At 36.3% G+C, this 20,262-nt stretch overlaps 1 long non-coding RNA gene across 1 annotated transcript in view; it reads left to right on the top strand.

Moving 5' to 3' along the window:
* Nucleotides 1–789: 789 nt before the first annotated feature.
* LOC115301955 overlaps nt 790–20,262 on the top strand; it is a 40,820-nt gene continuing 21,347 nt past the window's right edge. The window contains exons 1-3 of the long non-coding RNA XR_003913371.1: nt 790–838; nt 8,582–8,647; nt 9,630–9,867. This is a non-coding gene — a long non-coding RNA (uncharacterized LOC115301955). The remainder of the gene's footprint in view (nt 839–8,581; nt 8,648–9,629; nt 9,868–20,262) is intronic.

Here is a 20,262-nt window from a genome sequence, read left to right as displayed (position 1 = left end):
TTCCCTCTGTTACCCTTTTTCTCTGCTTCTCCCAGGTACTCTCTCTTAGTCTCAAAAATAATATAGTTTTTTTTAAGAAAAAAAAAGCATTTGCACAGGAAAGGGAACAATCAACAAAACAAAAATCAGCCTACTGAATGGGAGAAGACATCTGTAAATTATATATCTGATAAAGGGATAATATCCAAAATATGTAAAGGACTTAATAAAGTCAACACCAAGTAAAACAACCTATCTAATTAAAAAAATGGGCAGAGAACATGAATAGACATTTTTCCAAAGAAGACATCCAGATGGCTAACAGACACCTGAAAAGATGTTCAGCATCATTGTTCATCAGGAAATGCAAATCAAAATCATAATGAGGTATCACTTTACACTTCACACCAGTTAAAATGGCTACAATCAAAATGACAATAAATAACAAGTGTTAGCAAGGATGTGGGGAAAAAAAGAACCCTTGTGTACTATTGATGGGACTACAAACTGGTATAGCCAGTGTGGAAAATAGTACAGAGGTTCCTCAAAAAATTAAAAGTAGAAATACTATACGATCCAATAATTCTACAACTGTGTTTTTACCCAAATAAAATGAAAACACTAATTTTAAAATATATACACCACTACATTTATTCCAGCATTATCTACAAGAGCCGAGATACAAAGGCTACTAAAGTGTTCATCAATAGAATAAGGAACAAGGAAAGTGATACACCCATACCTTCCTCATACACACAAGAGAATACTATGAAGTCATAAAAGAGGATAAGATTGTGCCATATGAGACAACCTGGAATGGCCTAGAGGGCATTAAGTGAAATGAGTCATAGTGGGAAAGGTAAGTACTCTACATGATTCCACTCATAAATGGAATCTAAAAAAACAGAACAAACAAAAAGCAGAATCAGACCTACGGAGAATACAGAGAACAAACTGGTGGTGGTCAGAATGGAGGGGATGGGGAAACAAGCATAAAGGGTGGAGCAGATAGGGAGACACAGGTCTTCAGTTACAGAATAAATAAGTCACAGCATAGGAATACAGTCAATAATAATGTAATAGTGATGTATAAGGACAAATGGTAGCTGTACACGCAGTGAACATAGCATAATGTATAAACTTGCCAAATCACTAAGCTGTCTACGTAAAACTGGTGTAATATTGTAGGTCAATTATACTCAAATAAGAAAAAATATATTGTATCTTTCCCCATTCAAAAATAATTAAAAACCTAAAAGAATAAATTTAAAAAGAATGTATGACTCAGAATAAGTATCTAAATGTTGCTTTTATTACTGTTGGTACTAGTATTATTACTTTCCAAAACGTTATGGTCACTATTGAATCATGAATAGAGGAAGAGGAGAATTAAAAGAAGCTAAGAGAGGCTAAATTATATAATTTTTATACTGGGGCAAAATTCATACAAATTAAAGCTCAACATTTTAACCGTCTACAATTCAGTGGCTTTTATTATGCCTACCATGTTGTAAAACCATCATAATTATCTAGTTCCAGAACTTCTCTTTACCCGCAAATGAAACCTATACCCATCAAGTAGTCAGTCAATCCCCATTCTTCCAACCCCTGGCTACTGTTGGTCTTCTTTCTCTATCTACACATACAACTATTTCTGTATATTTTATTAAAATGGAATTATACAATAAGTGGCCCTTTTTATCTGGATTCTTTCACTTAGCACAATTTTTTCAAGGTTTGTTCATGGTGTGCATGCTTCAGTACCTCATTCGCTTTTATGTCTGAATGATAGATATCCCATTGTATGACTATATGACATTTTGTTTATCCATTAATCAGTAGATGGACTTTGGGTTGTTTCCATCCAAATTCAGCATTACCTAAGAACATCAACTAAATAGTGACACAATGGAATATGTGGATTATGTTTTGGCTGTTATGCTTTCTCATCCTTTCACTATCTATTTGTGTCTTCATATCTAATGTGAGTCTGTTATACTCTAAATAGTTGGTCCTCATTGTTATCCATTCTGCTAGAGAGTAGGTAATGGTAGCAGGTTGGTTAAACAACACAGTGTTCTCTTATTGAAATGTAGCTATTCTTTCTTCAGTGAGCATTCCCTTGGTTGTGGTAAGGTCTTGATTAGATTCCAGAGATGTAGACACTGCTTTTGTGAAAGGAAAGTATGAGGCTTCCTTTGTCATTGTTTTTGATAATGTCATTTTGTCAATTAATTTGTATTTTAAAAGGCATGTAGATTTTGAAGTGCATAGCTAGAGTTTCAGTAGGGAAATAAGAGATTAGAGCATTCCCAGGTTTAATGATTCTCTAGGAGAATTCATATGTAGTTGTAATAATTTTTTCTATATATAGTAAAGATATACAAAGCAAAATCAAGGGGGAAAGTGCACATTGGGCAAATCCAGAGGAAATCAGGCACAAGCACTAAAGCATCCTCTCTGACTAGAGTTGAACAGGGTGTACTAATCGCTCCAGCGACAAACTATAACAAGCTCATTAGAGGTCAGTGCCCTGGGTTTTCCTGGTGGCTCGTCACAGACATCCTCTGCCTGACACAAATTTCAGACTTCCCAAAATAAAGCGGTTTTCAGTATAAACCTTAATGTTTGTACAAAACAGTTTAGGCATAGTGAGTCATTTTTATAAGGTAGGGTAGTGGGAACCTTCCTTAAATCCAAGTTAACAGGTATCAGCCAATCTTGTGATCAGGCCTACTATGCTAACATCTTTTTTAAACAAGGCATTTACCTATATGGCATTGAAAACTGGGGCAAAAATGAATTAAAAAAAGATTCTTAGGAAGTTCTGTAGTATATTTTGTGATGCAATTCCCTTTCCACACACTCTCTTCTTCATCAGGAAATTCAAATAAAGACTTGCAACCTCATGATAACCACATGCAAAAAACCTATGGTTAACATACAAATGAAAAAACAGAAAATAACTTAAGCCTAATTATACAGAAAATCAAATCACAAAGAAAGAGAACAAAACCAAAACAGAAGTACTAAACAGTCACAAACAACTAACAATGTAACAATAAGTAATACTGGTCAATAATTACTTTAAGTGTAAATGCACTAATTTTCCCAATCAAATAACAGTTACTGACTAGTTACAAAACAACAACAGTGGGGCACCTGGGTGGCTCAGTCAGTTAAGCATCTGACTTCAGCTCAGGTCATGACCTCACAGTTCATGGGTTCAAGCCCCCATTGGGCTCTGTGCTGACAGCTCAGAGCCTGGAGCCTGCTTCAGATTCTGTCTCCCTCTCTCTCTCTCTCTCTCTGCCCCTTCCCCCACTCGTGTTCTCTCTCTCTCTCTCAAAAATAAATAAACATAAAAAAATTTTTAAACAGCAACAACAATTAAAACAAGACTCATCTATATGCTTTCTACAAGAGACTCATTTTGGATGTAAGAACATACATAAACTGAAAGTGAAGGGATGGAAGAAGACATTCCATGCAAAGAGGAACCAAAGAAAGCTGAGATAGCTATATTTGTATCAGCCAAAATAGATTTTAATGTTTATTTTTGAGAGAGAGAGAGACAGAGCATGAGCAGGGAGGTGTAGAGAGGGAGGTGTAGAGATGTCAGCACAGGGCCTGATGCAGAGCTTGAACTCACAGACTACAAAATCATGACCTGAGCCAAAGTCAAAAACTTAAATGACTGAGCGACCCAGGCACCCCTCGGCAAACAAGATTTTAAGACAATGACACTAAGAGACAAAGAAGGTAATTACATAATGATTAAGGGATCAATCCAACAAGAGGATACAATACTTGTAAATATTTATGCATCAAGCATAGAAGCACATAATATATAAAGCAAATATTAACAGGCCTGAAGGGATAAATAAACAGCAATATGATAATAGTAGGGGAATACTCTACTTTCATCAGTGGATAGATCTGGACAGAATATCGACCAAGAAACATTCTTAAACAACACACTAGATCAGATGGATGTAACAGGTATATATAGAACATTCCATCCGAAAGTAAGAGACTACAGATTTTTCTCAAGCACACATGGAATATTTTCCAGGATACATCATATGTTGAGCAAAAAAAAAATCTTAATAAATTTAAGAATATTAAAATAATATCCAATATCATTTATGATCACAGTGGTATAAAACTAGATACCAATTATAAGAAAAAAACTAAAAAATTCACAAATATGTGGAGATTAAACAACTTGTTACTGAATAACGAATTAAGCAACCGATAAAAGATAAATCAAATAATACCTTGAAACAAATCTAAATGGAAATACAAAATACCAAATTTATGGGATGCAGCAAAAGCAGTTCTAAGAGGGAAGCTCTTAGAGGTAAGTCCTTACATCAAGAAATAAGAAAGTATTACAAATAAACAACCTAACTTAAAACTTCAAGGAACTATATAAAGAAGAACAAAGTCAGTCTAAATTTAATTAATAAATAATATAAGAAGGAAATAAAAAGCAAAACAGAAATAAATGAAAGGTTAGGACAAAAGACAATACTAGTGAAACTAAAAGCTTATCTTTTTGAAAAGATAAACAAAATCGACAATTCTTTAGCTGGACTCACACCAAAAAAGATTCAAATAAAATCAGAAATGAAATTAAAGATACTACAATTATTACCACAGGGGGAAAAAAAGGGAGGGGTTTCTATATACCAGCAAATAGGACAACCTAGAAGTCACACATGGGTGAATTCCTAGAAACATGCAACCTAGCAACACTGAATCATGAAGAAATAGTAAATCTGCACAAATAAATTACTAGTAAAGAAATTGAATCTGCAATTAAAAAAAACTCCTAATAAACAAAATCAAAGACCAGATGGTTTCACTGGTGAATTCTACCAAACATTTGGTAAAAACCCTAACATTTTAAAGAATACCAGTATTTTTTAAACTTTTCCAAAAACTCAAAGAGGAGATCACACTTCCAAACTCATTTTATGAGGGTAGCATTACCCTGATGACCAAAACCAGATGAGGATACCACAAGAAAATTATAGGCAAACATCCCTGAGAAACATAGATGCAAAAATTCTCAACAAAATATTAGCAACATGAATTTAACAATACATTAAAAGAATCACACACCGTGATCAATGGGATTTATTTATTCCAGTGACCAAGGATGGTTCAACATCTGCAAATTGATGTGACACACCACATTAACAAAATTAATGATAAAAATCAATTGATTATCAAGAGATGTAGAAAAGGCATTGAACAAAATTTTAAAAACCATTTATGAGAAACACTCTCAAAAAAGTGAGTATGGAAGATTCCTCAACATAATAAAGGCTATATATAAAATACCCATAGCTAACATCATACACAAAGATAAAAAGATCAAAATGTTTACTCTAAAATCAGGAATAAACAAGGATTTTCACTCTCACCACTTTTATTCAACATAGTATTAGAAGTCTTAGGCAGAACAAGTAAGCAAGAAAAAGAAATAAAAGGCATCCAAATAGGAAAGGAAGAAATAAAACTCACTATTTGCTGATGAAATAATATTATCTCTAGAAAGCCTTTAAGAATCAACCCCAAAACTGTTAGAATAAACAAATAATTGCAGGATACAAAATCAATACATAAAAATCTGGGACATTTCTATATACAAATAATGAATCATCAGAAAGAGGAATTAAAACCCAGCTCATTTACAATTGCAAAAAGATAATAAAAAGAATTAAATTCTTAGGAATAAATATAACCAAAGAGGTGAAAGACCTGTACACTGAAAAGTGTAAGACACTGATAAAATACATTGAAGAAGACATAAATAAGTGGAAAAATTTTATGTGCTCATGGATTGGAAGACTATCGTTAAGATGTTCACTTTACAGATGCAATCAACAGATCCAATGCAATCCTTATCAAAATCTCAATGGTGTTTTTCACAGAAATAAAATAAACAGCCCTAAAATTTCTTTGGATCCACCAAAGATCCAAAGCAATCTTGCAAAAGAACAAAACTGGAGGCATCACCATCTCTAATTTCACACTATATTACAAAACTTATAGTAATCAAAACAGAATGGTATTAACATTAGAACAGATACATTAATAATGGAATAGAATAGAAATCCCAGAAATAAATACATATATGTGTGTGTATATACACATATATACATATACATATATACACATATATACATATATAGTCAATTAACTTACAACAAAAGAGCCAAAAATTACACAATAAGAAAAGGACAGTCTCTTCAATAAATGGTGTGTAAAATACTGGACAGCCACATGCAAAAGAATGAAACTTTACCACTATCTTACATCATACACAAAAATTAATTCAAAATGGATGAAAGACTTGAACCTAAGATTTGAAACCATAAATTTCCAAGAAATGGAAATGATTGGTGATCAGCTTAATTCCTAATAATAATTTTTTGGACTTGACACCAAAGGCAAAGACAACAAAAGCAAAAGTAAATAAGTGAAACTACATCAAACTAGACAGCCTCTGTACAGCAAAGGAAGCCAACAAAATGAAAAAACAACCTAATGAATGGGAGAAAGTATTTGTGAATCATAGCTGATAGGATGCTAATATCCATAGCATATAAAGAACTCATACAAGTCAATAGCAAAAAAATCCAATTACCAAAGGGGTAGAGAATCTGAATAGACATTTTTCCAAAGAAAGCATGCAGATGGACAACAGGTACATGAGAAGATGGTGAACATCATTACTCATCATGGAAATGCAAATTGAAATCCAATGAGATATCAACTCACACTACTTAGGATGGCTATTATTGAAAAGATAATAAATTACATGTGTTGGCTAGGATGTGTAAAGAGCACTAAGGAACACTGCTGGTGGGAATGTAAATTGGTCCAGTCACTATGGAAAACAGTATGGAAGTTTCTCAAAAAAATAAAAATAGAACTACCATACAATCCAGTAAATCTACTTCTGGGTATTTATCTGAAGGAAACAAAAGCACTAACTTGAAAAGATATGTGTACCCCCATGTTCATTGCAACCTTTACTCTAGCAAAAAATATGGAGATAATCTTAGTGTCTATCAATGGATGAATAAAGAATTATATATATTTATATACATGTGTATACACACCACACACACCACACACAATGGGACACTACTTAGCCATTAAAGAGTATGAAACCTTGCCATCTGTGACAACATGAATGGACCTTTGCACATTATGCTAAATGAAATAAGTCAGAGAAAAACAAATATTGTGTCATCTGACTTACATGTTGAATCTAAAAAGAAAGCCGGGGGTGGGTAAAACGGGTGAAGTTGATTGAAAGGTATCAACTTCCAGTTGTAAAATGAGTAATTTATGGGCATTTCATGCATAGCATGGTACCATAGTTAATACTACTGTACTGCATATTTGAAAGTTGCTATGAGAGTAGATTTTAAAAGTTCTCATTCCAAGGAAAAAATTGTAAATATGTCTGATGATGGATGTTAATTAGTGGTGATCACAAATATTGAACCATTTTATTGTACACCTGAAACTAATATGTTATATGTCAAGTATTTCTCAAAAAGGCTCGCAATTTTTTTAAGGCTTTGGAGTGGTATTTTGTTTGGTTGTAACATTATGCTGAGACAGATTTTAACTTGGAAGAATAAAATTCCAGTTTTATTCAGGTTTTGGCAGCAGAGTTCTGGGGAGAGGTGGGCTATAATAAAAATAAGGCAAATAAAAACAGTGTGTCTCGTCAGAGTGTCTCAAAGAACAAACTGAAAGTATCAGTAAGCCCCACTGTGGCTCTGGTGTCAAAACATATCCCAAACGTTAGAGGGATTTTGCCATCCCCTGCTAACGGCTATAGAAGTAGCTCAAACCCCCCTAGCTACACAGGAGTTCAGGGTGCAGTCAGTATGGACAACAGGAGACAAGACAGGAATATCAGCTGTTGTCAAATGTCCATAAAAAATGAATACCAAATGAGCCTTGGGGCCAACGGAAGGTGTGATAGTAAGGCAACAGGTGTAGGCTAAAGGGGGATACACGGGGTCATCCATGGACTTCACCTTAGCAGGCTTGGGCTGTCATTACAAAATGCCAGACTGGGTGGCTTACACGACAGACGTGTTTCTTCATGGCTCTAGAGGTTAGAAGTCCAAGACCAAGATATAGTGAGTTTTGCTTTCTCCTGATGCCTATCTCCTTGGCTTATAAGTGGCCTCCTCTGTGTCCTCGCATGGTCTGGTCTTTTTTTTCTGTGTATATGCATCATTTATATCTCTCTTCTTATGAGGACACTGGTCCTATAGGAATAGGGTCCCACCCTTTTAATATCACCTGACCTTAATTACTTCCATAAAAGTCTTTTCTTCAAATCCAGTCATTTCGGAGATTAGGATATCAACAAAGGAATTTTTAGGGGACACAATTCAGTCCATAACACCATCTCACACCTAATCCATAAAGTCTATTTCACTCACATCCTCTAGGTCTGCAGACGGCTGGAATTCTGGTGGGAAAGCCAAGTTAGCTGCATCGTTATGCTTCATCTTATATTTTCCTTTTTCCCCCATCATATTATATTTTCTAATAGCTGATCCCGCACATCTGAAATCGATTAAGTGAGCCACCATCTCTTCTCAACAGTCTCAGGAAAGAGGTAACCCTGTACAGAATCCTGCTACATATTTCTTTTAAATAGAATTGCCATTCTGCACATAGACCACGTTCAAAGAACTAGGTTGAATAAATTCACCCTTTTTAGAATCAAAATTATGTAAATGATCATCTCATTTTAATAGTATTTATAACATTCTTCAAGTTTTATAAATTGTTTCATATATGAATGAATGAATAAATAGCATTTCTCTTTCTCGCTGCAACCTAAATGCAATTATGCTCATGGAGGCAAATAGAAAGAAAATAATCATAGGCTCAACAAAATGCTGATCTCCAAGGTAGCAGTTGGCATTTCCAGGTAGTTTTTGACAAAAATCACAGTGTGAGGTCTTAGAATCCGTCATATCTTCCAGATAAGGGTAGTCTCAGGCCCAAGTTGTCTCCCTCGACCCCCTCTCAAAAATTTGCCCCAGTGGTCACTGATTTTGTTATAACATAGTTAATTTAGCACCTTAAACAATTTTCACTGGTTCTGATTACCTCATTTAATTTTCTCTTGAGGTTCAGCACTATAAATGTTTCAGACGTGAAGCAAACTGTATTTTTCACTAGAGCTGCTCAGCTCAGTAGGACATACAGATCCTAGCTCCTGCAGCTGAGCCAAACCCAAGGTTTAGGGTTTTTGTAAATTATTTTAAAGAGTTTTATTACAAAATATTGATATTCAGGACATTTGAGAGCACCCTTGTACTTCTACTATACCAAATCTGATTTTTGGTAACTGGTTCCAAGTGTTCCTTGAATATTTCTCTCATGGGGACTTTTAGGTAAAAGTACTACTGAGTGATTAAGAGATGTTAATGTGATTAAATAAAGAGTTTATTCCTAACAACCCGAGACACCAGTCCATAGATAGCTTGCCTGGTAGTTTTATAACAGTGTCAAGTAACCTTAGCAAGTTTATCTTCTGGGTTTTAGTCATGTGTTTCAAAACCCAACATAAAACTTTCTTGTCCCAGCAGGGCTTCCGACTGCTCTGATCTTTTCAGGCAAATCAAAGACGTGACTGGTGGCAAAGTCAAGCTAGAGGAATTCAGCGTATTCACCCAGTACTTATTCCACAAAAGTTCAAGCAATTCATGATCCAAAGACAATTTGAAATATAAAACTCCTAAGGCATAATATTTTGCAGTATACACCAAAATCTTCTATTCTATTAAGCAAAATAGTCTGATACTCAAGAAAGTCCTTCACTGAGAGGTTTGTAGATGATGGGTAGGTATGTCCTAAAGACTTCAAGATTCAATTTCCCTACAGATACTGTTCTTCTTAGGTTTGAAAACAGCCCTTGATGTAAACATGCTGAGAATCTCCGGGACTGTGCAAACCAGACATGCCCAGACTTTCTCCCTAGGAAGTTCTTCAAACCTAGTGAACACTGTAGAAAGAACCTAAGATCATTTTCTAAATCTTATATATTTTTTGTATCTCCCAAAGCTGAATAACACTATGGTAATAATATCTGGAACAGTGAGTTTGGTATCATTCTCTTTAATTCACTGTGATTTGGAAATTTTTATTAGCATTCTTACAGAGAATGGACTAACCTATCCCCACTTCAGCCAAGGGGTAATAAATAAGATTAATACAGTATTTAATATAAGTGGTACTGGGCAGCCTCTCCATTGACTGTGGAATGTGTTATGGTTTTGTCTTTCATGTCCACATAAGAGAAGAAAAAAGAAATCTTAAGGGAAAGAACTCATTAAAAGTCCTTTGTCTAAAAACCTTGGGAAGCTTGACATCCTATCCTTTCTGACCTCTGAGTGATCATGACTACAGCCAGAGATAATGTTTTTAATGTCACAGTTTGAACATGGCCCAATATTTTAAATTAAATCCACAGATTAAGCCTTCTTATAAATTTCCTGGTTCTGTTGCCTTACATTATTAGATATATTTCTGTTTCCTCTGCTTTCATAGACCTAAATAATGAAAACTCTTTATAGTTCTTCCAAAGCTCACCGATTCTGACATGTGGTATTCACATTTTGTGAGTAATTTCCAAGGCACTTCCTATTTTTCTGTTGAGCTGTATGCCAAGATAACTTTTGGAAGGTACAGCAGCATAGGTAGTTGGCAATCGGCCAGTTTTGTGTTGGCTTTGTTATGGAGGTGTTTCTATAAATTAGGGATCTGTGCAAACAGGTAAATTTTATTGCCTAATCATAATTCACGTTGGGGGTGCTCCCTTACTTTATATACTCTTTTCATATATTTATATGAAATTGCCTCAAATGATGCTTTTTCTTCTGAAAGAGCCCATCAACAGAGATCCAGAAACAGCCATAATTAGGTAAGCTGGCCAATTAAATAAGGAAACACAATATCTTGTTAGCAATTGGCATCAACTGTTGGGTGACATTTTGATAAACTGCTTCAATATAGCGTATAGCATTTTGGTGCTTTTTCACTTCTTAAAAGGTCACAGTCTCTGAAAAGTAACATCGAAAAAGCTGATATTTAAAGGGTATAGAGAAATTCAAATAAATAGTCTGTTCCACTTTTAGATAGCTCTTATCTTCTCACAATAAACCCCCTGATAGTCTACTTGGCGTCTTTTTTCCTACTTGTAGAGGGTTCCGTTGTTCTAAGGGGAAGAGGACACATCTTTTTCTCTGTAGTCCAGATTTGTTTTCACTTGAGGCCTTACTTTATATTTTCAATAAGAAATGTAATAGTTGACAGGGCGCCTGGGTGTCTCAGTCAGTTAAGCAACCAACTTGGGCTCAGGTCCTGATTTCACTGTTCATGGGTTCAAGCCCCACTTCAGGCTCTGTGCTGACAGCTTGGGGCCTAGAGCCTGCTTAAGATTTTGTGTCTCCCTCCCTCCCTCCTTCCCTCTCTCTCTCTCTCTCTCTCTCTCTCTCTCTCTCTGTCTCTCTCTCTGCCTGCCTCTCCCCCATTCATGCTCTCTCACCCTCTCAAAAATAAATCAAACATTAAAAAAATATTTTAAGAAATTTAACAGTTAACTTACTTGGGAAGATTTATGTGTTTACAAGGAGATGATTTCCTTTAAAAAAAAATCAGAGATATTTGTATACAAATACCCTAGTGAGACTTTTAGGAAAATTCTTCAAACCACATTGCTCATGGGTAGAAATCAGGATCAACTCCCTCAAGACTCTAGAATAGTGTTTCTTACACTAAGTTCCCCACCAGGGAACTTAGAGCTAGATCTTGCCTCTTTCTCTCTACCCAATAACCTGTCTACATTCTCATACAGCAGGAAAATCACTTCTATTCCTAACACCACTTTAAGACAAAAAAAAAAAAAAAAAAAAAGCAATTGCCTTCTTCCAAAATGACCCATCCTTGACTTTTTGTTCAGCTTAATGCAAAGGATGTGGCCTTGCACATTGTGTTCTGCTCATGACCAGTTGGAGGATGGGTATAACATCATCATTTTATTATGAGTGGATAATTCTTTTCAATTGTCCTGTGGAGTGTATGACGTGCCACATAAACTTCTTTTACAGCCTTGTTAGAAAGGTCTGAGAGCTGAAGCAAATACATGGCTTTGTGTGAGCATGAACAGGTTGAACCAGCCCAGGGCCCCATTGTTCCGCCAGTGGGCCACAATCGCAGACATGCAGGTGGCATAAATGCTTTTTCAAAGAAGTGAGGTTGTACTATTTTATCCCGTACCCAGTACATAATCAGTTTTATTGATTCTAAATAAATATCTGACATTTGGCTCAACAATTTTTGTAGCTAAGAGGTTCCCCAAGGCAATTTCCCCACAACAAAATAGCTGGAAATACACTGTAGGTTGTGCAAATTGCAGGAGGTTAACGAGGCAGGGACATGTTTATATCAAGTCTCGTTCCTGTGTGCCTGCCCTGGAGGTCAAAGAAGAGGTCAAGGCTCAAACAGCTAGAAACGCCCATGTGGTGGTCACCTCACACATCTTAAGGAAGAGCCCTCATTCAGGTTTGAGAAAAGCAATGTGGTGTTTCCTTTTATCTTGGGCTCACATGTATCAGTCTGTATAATTTGTTGAAAAGGAAGAATGCTCAGTGAGCTTCAGCTGTCATCTACTGTCCTGCTGCTTACAATCTGTCCACTCTGGTCCTACTTCTTATGGTCTCTTCTTCTCCACGCTCCACCAACTCTGAGACATTGGGGGTCTTATCAATCTATATTGAGGGAGTTTATCTTTTCTTCAATCTTTGGATTCAGGGTCTTATGTCAACTGGCTTTTTGTGCCACTTCATATTTTGTGCTTTCCTTCATTTGCTTTGCATCTCCTGATGAGGACTGTATTCCTGTGTGCCCCTCTCTGAGGCCACAGACAGATAGACTCAGTGCTTAGTTGCAGGCACTGGCCTTTCTCGTTTTCAAGCATCTGTAGCCCTCTTGAACACCTGTAGCCTTCTTGAACACCCGACTGCTTGAAAGACAACCATTTACCAAGTTCTCCTGATCAAGTGATGCCTGAATCTGCTCACTCCGGATCTGGCCAGTGGCTATCAGTGACTTAGTATTGACAGCAAAAGTAAAGAACTATTGATTGTATATGAATGTAACTCCAGTACCCAACTTCCCTTAATGGTTCTTCATTAAACTCTGTAAAGCCCAAGAGGAATTAAGGAACCAGTCATTTATAATGGGGGTGGGATGGAAAAATTAAGATGTATAAAGTACCAGCTGAGGACTGAACGTGCTATCTTCCTCATGGTCAGAAAATGCTTCTTGGGGATGGGGAAAAATTAGGCATAAGAAGAGGAAATATAAACATAGTGAAGGGACTCAAAGAATAAGTCAATATTGAAAAATAATACTTCAGAGGAAAGTTTAGAAATCAGGTTCAGTGACAAGATCACCCTTTCACACAATGAACATAATGACCATATCTGCTGTGTTTATTCCTCTATTCCCTGCGTAACTTGCTTTTTGGCACTTGATAGGAATGTCATAAATGTTTCAGAAATTAATGCATGTGTAAATGAATAAAATAATTGCTTGATCAGCAAAGCAAACTGCATTATAGAGTCAAAATATGTTCAGTTGTATTGGTACATTTACTAATGGTTTTAAACCTGTGTGCCTGTGTCCAAAATAAATGAAGGTTTAGAAAATAATACATTTGATTTTGCTCATAGATTATTCCAATAAAGGCTAAAGATCCTCATCATCTAGCCACCTATTTTCTCTTAAAAAGCATTAAAAACCTCACCATTTCTTAATGCATTAATTTACTATTTCTTAGCATGGTTCTTTTTCACGTTATTTAGAGAAAATTTGTCTTCCTGCTAGAAATTTTTGCATTGTATATACAATGCTACTTATTGCTTGGATAATGCCCTATTAATTTCAATGGATTCCTTTTGACATAAAAATGGATTTGCACTGAAGGGCAAACACTACCTCCATATGTATCCAGACTGCATTACAATTGAATCCATCACATTATACATTTATAGGTGTCTACCCCTGTTACACTGCTGAAATGGTCTGCCATAAAAAATGGCCATGTGAAAAGCTGGTTTAAATTTCATGCATTTTTACTTGCAAAGTATCTGCTTAGATGAACAGAAGCCTCCAAGATGAAATGCTTTCCAACATGAATATGCTAACATGACTCCGTGGAAGCGACACCTCAGCACGTCGTCCAGTGCCTTTTCTATAGATTCCAATGACAGATTTGTTTTAGGGTCAGCATGTTGGAAAGCATGAAGACTTTATTTTTTGAAGCCCACAGTAGTAAATGGCATATTGAAAGAGAAAAATGTTATCTCTTCTGTTTTCTTTGGCACTCTGGATGATAGTAAATGAGAGCCCGCACATGGTCTTCAAAAGCCTGAATGAGCATGGAGGACCTTTTGAGTTTTATCTGTAGACATAATTGTTTAGTGTATTATTAGCTTAAGTATTTTAGACAACTAAAATGTCTTCCCTCTTTCTTATTAAGCAGGGAAAATCATGCCTCTGAAGGTGACTTCCAGTTTAGAGGCAAAATATATTCCTCAGGGACAAGCATGGAAATGAGACTTAACAGAGCTTTCTGTTCAGAGTGCTTCTAAAAAGTCAGGGTCAAGAGTTTAGGTGAACACCAATTCTGGGGAATTTCATCGCTTTCCTATTTTTTCATAAGTTAGATATCTCAAATGGAGGTAAATATAAATAGCATACTAGTAGGAGTCAAAAAAAATCACTAGGTTTCTATTTATGAATTAAATAATAAAAGGCATTGGCCATTGTGTGGGATTTTACTTCTAGCATAATCTAAACAAAACAGAACTGGAGCTGACAGTAACACCACCAGATCTGAATAGAACATTCGGGTTAGGTCTCTGTCCTTTCTAGATATAATACTTCAAAAAGTTACTGGGCTTCTATTATATGCTTTATATGTAAAATGGGGATGTTTCATAATGGGAAGCTGCCCCATATATTTAAAAAAAATTAAAGCCAGTACTTATAAATCACAGATTTTGCATAAAAATATAGGCTTCTGGTCTCAGTTGCTTCATATGTAAAATGAAGGTAAAAATCTACTTTGTGTCATTATGCAGATTAAATAAGATAGTTTGTTATATACGTTGAAAACCTGAATATTATTTACTATCCGTTAAACTCATATTATTCTTGCCTTTAATGGTTTCTTTTGTCTCTTCTAATTTTCTTAGTTGTTTTTTCTTAAATCCCAGATATTAACCATAATATTTCATTCTTGATGGTTTGAAGACTACGGGTTCTTTAGTTAGGCTTGGCCCATGATTCCTGACTCACAATTTTTTCATTCAAATTGTTACAAGATGGCTTTATTTATCATAATGTATGAATGTAATATAAGTGAAGCACAGTGTACATCAGCTCCCTTATGTGAATACATAAAGGTCCTATACATGCAGAAAGGGGCAGAGTGAATTCTGAGATGGTGAAATTAAGTTTCTTCTCTCCTTTCTTCCCTTCTATCAATAAAGACTATGTAATATATAAGACCTAGAAGTAATACATATAGATGCAGCTTGACCTAGCTTATTTTTAAATAGAGGGCCCACCTTGCTCTTGTCTTAGAGTATGTTAAAATAGGTCTTCTAAAATTGTGTTGTAACCCTCAAATTAGTCGAGTTTTGTTTTTAAAGCCTTTTCATAGAATTTAGTGAGTCAAAGTTAAGGTTGAAAATTAGCAGAACCTTGCATTACAAAGAGTTTGTAGGATTCTTTCTGTAACTGAGAGTTTGAGAACCAACTCGTAATCATGTTAAAAAGTTAAAAAGAGATAAATGTGTACCAAGCAGAAAGAATTCAGTTCAGGTCTGCTGGCCCACATACAATGGTCTGAATAGCAAAGTTCTGAGATCTCTTAGCTGCATAATGTTCTTACAAATGGTCCATGCTGTGCTAATAAAACTATTGTGAGGAGCTTTTGCAGTGAAAACTGACAGATGAGGCAGAGTTAAGTACTTTTTCAGACAAGCGACTACAGTAAATCATTAAGGCACACAAACAATCATCCTTCATCAATGTGCAATTTGTTTCATAGCAATTGCAAATCGAAAACAATGTAAACAAACAAATCGACAACTAATGAACATCCCCCACCGCTCACTGTAAATAGATCTCCAACTTTAGAAGAACACTTTATCCAACACATTGTCAACTCATTGTAAACACATCTACAACTCATAAACAACTCATTACCCAGTATGTTGTCACCTCGTTGCAATTAAAGCTGAATGTTAACTGTACTGTATGCTCCTGCTCTGAATCAGATTATACCCTAGGAAGAAAATGCAAAGGAAGGAGAGCCAGTTCAGAAACAAGGAGGCTTTTACTTTTCTCCCCACGTGTTTGATGTTTAAGATCATCTGACCAGGCTCCTGTAGAAATTAAATGGCTTTTGTACCCTTTCTGCAGGTATTCCACATTTTCCATTTGCATAGACAAGGCAGCGGTTTCTTAGCACAACTTTCTTTCACAGAGGAAAAGTAAATGTGTAAAGTATTCCCTGAGCAGTAGTAAAACTCACAGCTTTTACTGTAATTGCTTTGTGTGAACTGCATTTGGCATCCCTACCCGGTGTATGGTCTTTTGGTTGGGGCCAGTGTTTTTTACAGCCTACGGGATGATGGGTTTTGGAAAGCGAATATGAACTGAGGAATGTCACTACCATTCTCCGGTAATGTTAACTTTGCTTTAAGGATTTAAGAGGGTTTATTCACCAGTGTGGTTGACATAATCCTTATATCACAGAGGAAGTATTACCAGGTTATATGGGTGTGCTTATGTACAGCATACATGCAAATATGCATGCAGCACATAAGCACATGTGTAGGCAGCATTTGACATTTTATACAAAGGGTCAACTGTGAGATGTGTGTACATTAAAAAAAATTTTTTTTAATGTTCATTTTATTCTTGAGAGAGACAGACCATGAGTGGGGGGCAGCGGGGGCAGAGAGGGAGGGAGACACAGAATCTGAAGCAGGCTCCAGGCTGACAGCACAGAGCCCATCGTGAGCCTGGAACTCACAAACTGAGATCATGACTTGAGCTGAAGTTAGACGCTTAACCGACCGAGTCTCCCAGGTGCCCCAGGTGTACAATTTTTTAAATGTTTCTTTTAGAGGGAGATGGGGGGAGGGGCTGAGAGAGGGGAGGACAGAAAATCCAAAGTGGGCTCTGTGCTGACAGCAGAGAGCCTGATGCAGGGCTCAAACCCACGAACCATGAGATCATGAGCTGAGCTAAAGTCAGATGCTGAACTTACAAAGCTACCCAGACACCCCTGAGGGTACAGTTTAAAGTCATTTTTATATGATTTTTTTAGATTTTCATTTATGTATTTTGAGCGAGCCAAAAACAGCATGAGTGAGGAGGGCAAAGAGAGAAAGAGAGGGAGACAGAGAATCCCAAACACGCCCCACACTGCCAGCATAGAGCCTGACATAAGGCTCAAACTCACAAATTGTAAGATCATGACCTGAGCTAAAATCAAGAGTCAGATGCTTAACCAACTGGGCAACCCAGTAATTTTTTCTTCTTTTTTTTTTTTTTGATTCAGACCAATTTTTAACTTTCTTGGTTTACCTGTGTGGAAGGCAGAAGAATTGGATTGGAATACTACTAAATAAAAATAATTTACACACTCAATAGATAAACCTATGTGTGTAATTATATTTATCTTAACAAATGTATAATCACCATATTCTTATGAATCAACACAAAAGTGCTGTGGTGTTGTGAAAGAACCGCCTGCAGTGTAGGGGCGTTGGTTCTCTGTATGGTGTTGCTTCTATAGAAGTAAGATATTTCTTAAAGTTGTATTCCAAAGGATTAGTCATAGATTCCTTCCTGGGAAAGTTGATCTTAGAAGTTCTTTTCTGCTCTATGTTTTATTCTGAATGTTTTAAGCCTCTATAGTATAGCTAGCACTGAGGTTCTTCGGAGGACATATAAGAACTTATTTTTAGGGGTGCCTGGGTGGTTTAGTCAGTCGAATGTCTGATTCTTGATTTCAGCTCAGGTCATGATTTCACAATTCATGAAATCGAGCTGTGCTGTCAGCACAGAACCTGCTTGGGGGGATTCTTTTTCTTTCCCTGTCTCTCTTTCTCTCTGCCCTGTCCCTTATTCATACACATGTGCCCTCTCTCCCAAAATAAACAAACATTTAGGGGAAAAAAAGATAATTTTTCTTATGAAATAGTGAGATGCAGTAAGGCTTGACAGTTAGATAACTGAAAGTAAAGAGAGTTCGGTCACCTTTTAGCTGTGTAACATGTCCTCTTAGAGCTTTAAATTATGTACCTATAAAATGAGACTACAGAATTGTGAAGATTAAAGATGAAAATACTGGTAGGCATCTAGCGCAATGCTTAGTGATCAACAAGTTCAAAAAATACAATGATGATGATGGCAGCCAAACTACTTTACCATCTCTAGAAAAACCCCAGATCCCCCCAAATACATTCATTTATTCATCCATCCTTATATCATCTCCTATACCCTCTTTCCGTTACACACCCCATTCACATTAATGTTTTCATAGAAAAATATATTCAGGGGAGAGTCATGGATTTTCTATTTTGCTCTTCTGTGATATATTCTATGATGAAGGTACTCTAAGCAAGTATGCAATATTGAAGTATGAGCCTTCAGATTTAAATACTAAAAATAAGTAATATTTTTACTTAAAAGGAGACTTTTATAACTTTTCTTTGGTACACTATTCACAGAATAGACTAAATTACTATAAAGAGAGGCCACTTGTTATATGAAGATCGGTGCCCTCTGAATGAAAGGGGTGTAGATTTCATTCTTAGCTCTGCCATTAAGCAAGCATTTGAGTTTGAGCAACTCCCTTAAAATGTCTAGATGAAAGTCAGTATTTGTTTCCTCAATTATATCTTTCACTTCCACTACAAATTTCTTTTGGCCCATTTATTCATTCAACAAATACTGACTAATCATTTTGATGTGCTAAGGACTCTTCTAGGCACTAGGGATCCATTATGAGCCAGACTGACAAATCCCTGTTCTTGTGGAGCTGGTGTTTAGGATGGGACAAAGGGAGTAAGTAAAAAACTTAATAAAAAGAGCCATGAAAAATGAAGCAGACAACGTGTTTGAACATGACGGCAGGATGCACTATTTTTGATGCAATGGTGATAGATATTCTCTCTGAAGATGCCATTTGATTATAGAACTGAATTTAGTGAGGAAGAAGTCATGCATTATTATACTAGGCTCGATGGTTAGAGAACCTAAAGGTTAAAAATCTTCTGGTTTTCTCTTTTTTTTTTTTTTAAATTTGAGAGCAAGTGCAAGTCAGGGAGAGGGGCAGAGGGAGAGAGAAAATCTTAAGCAGGCCCCATGCTCAGCACGGAGCCTAATGTGGAGCTTGATCCCATGATCCCAGGATCATGCATGACCTGAGCCAAAATCAAGAATCAGATGCTCAACAAACTGAGTCACCCAGGCGCCCCTCTATTTTGAGACTAACAGAATCCATTCCCATCATCTTTATAGCTCTTATCCTTTAAGGTGTAGGAACATTGTTGCTCTCTTTCTTCCCTCCCACATGGGCTTGTGTTTATCATCCCCATCCCATCTTATTCTAATATCAGAAATTGAGCCTTCCTCACATCTTTTCATAGGTTTTAGCTTTTAATTCTTGTAGCTGCAAATTATGCTATTTATAAAAATATTCATGTCAGGGTGAACACAAAACAAACATTTATGAGAGAGTTGTAGGAGATGAGGTTAGGGACATAGCAGATCTGGAATGGAAAATCTTTCAGGCTGGCATAAAGGCTTTGACTTTTGTTCTGATCAAGTTGGGATTTTTCTGACACGCTATCTAAATAGAGATAGGAAGGCAATGCTAGAGTGGACAGACCAATCAAGAGTCTCTTTTCATAATTTAAGCAAGACATGATAGAGGCTTAGACTAGTGTAGTAGTAGTGGGGGTGGTGAGAAGTGGTTCTATTTGTGACTTCCAAAGATCTAGCACTCAGGACTTGATAATGGGTTGGATGGTAGTGAGGCAAGGTGAGTTGAAAACAGAATTGGTAACTTTCGGACCTAAACTTGCTTGACCAGTTATGAGCTGGAAAAGTTTGAGCAAGTCAGTTAATTTC

The sequence above is a fragment of the Suricata suricatta genome, chromosome 9 (genome assembly GCF_006229205.1).
Source record: "Suricata suricatta isolate VVHF042 chromosome 9, meerkat_22Aug2017_6uvM2_HiC, whole genome shotgun sequence".
Taxonomy (NCBI): Eukaryota; Metazoa; Chordata; class Mammalia; order Carnivora; family Herpestidae; genus Suricata; species Suricata suricatta.
Note: the sequence above shows the minus strand (reverse complement) of the source record. Positions and strands in the feature narration are given on the sequence as shown.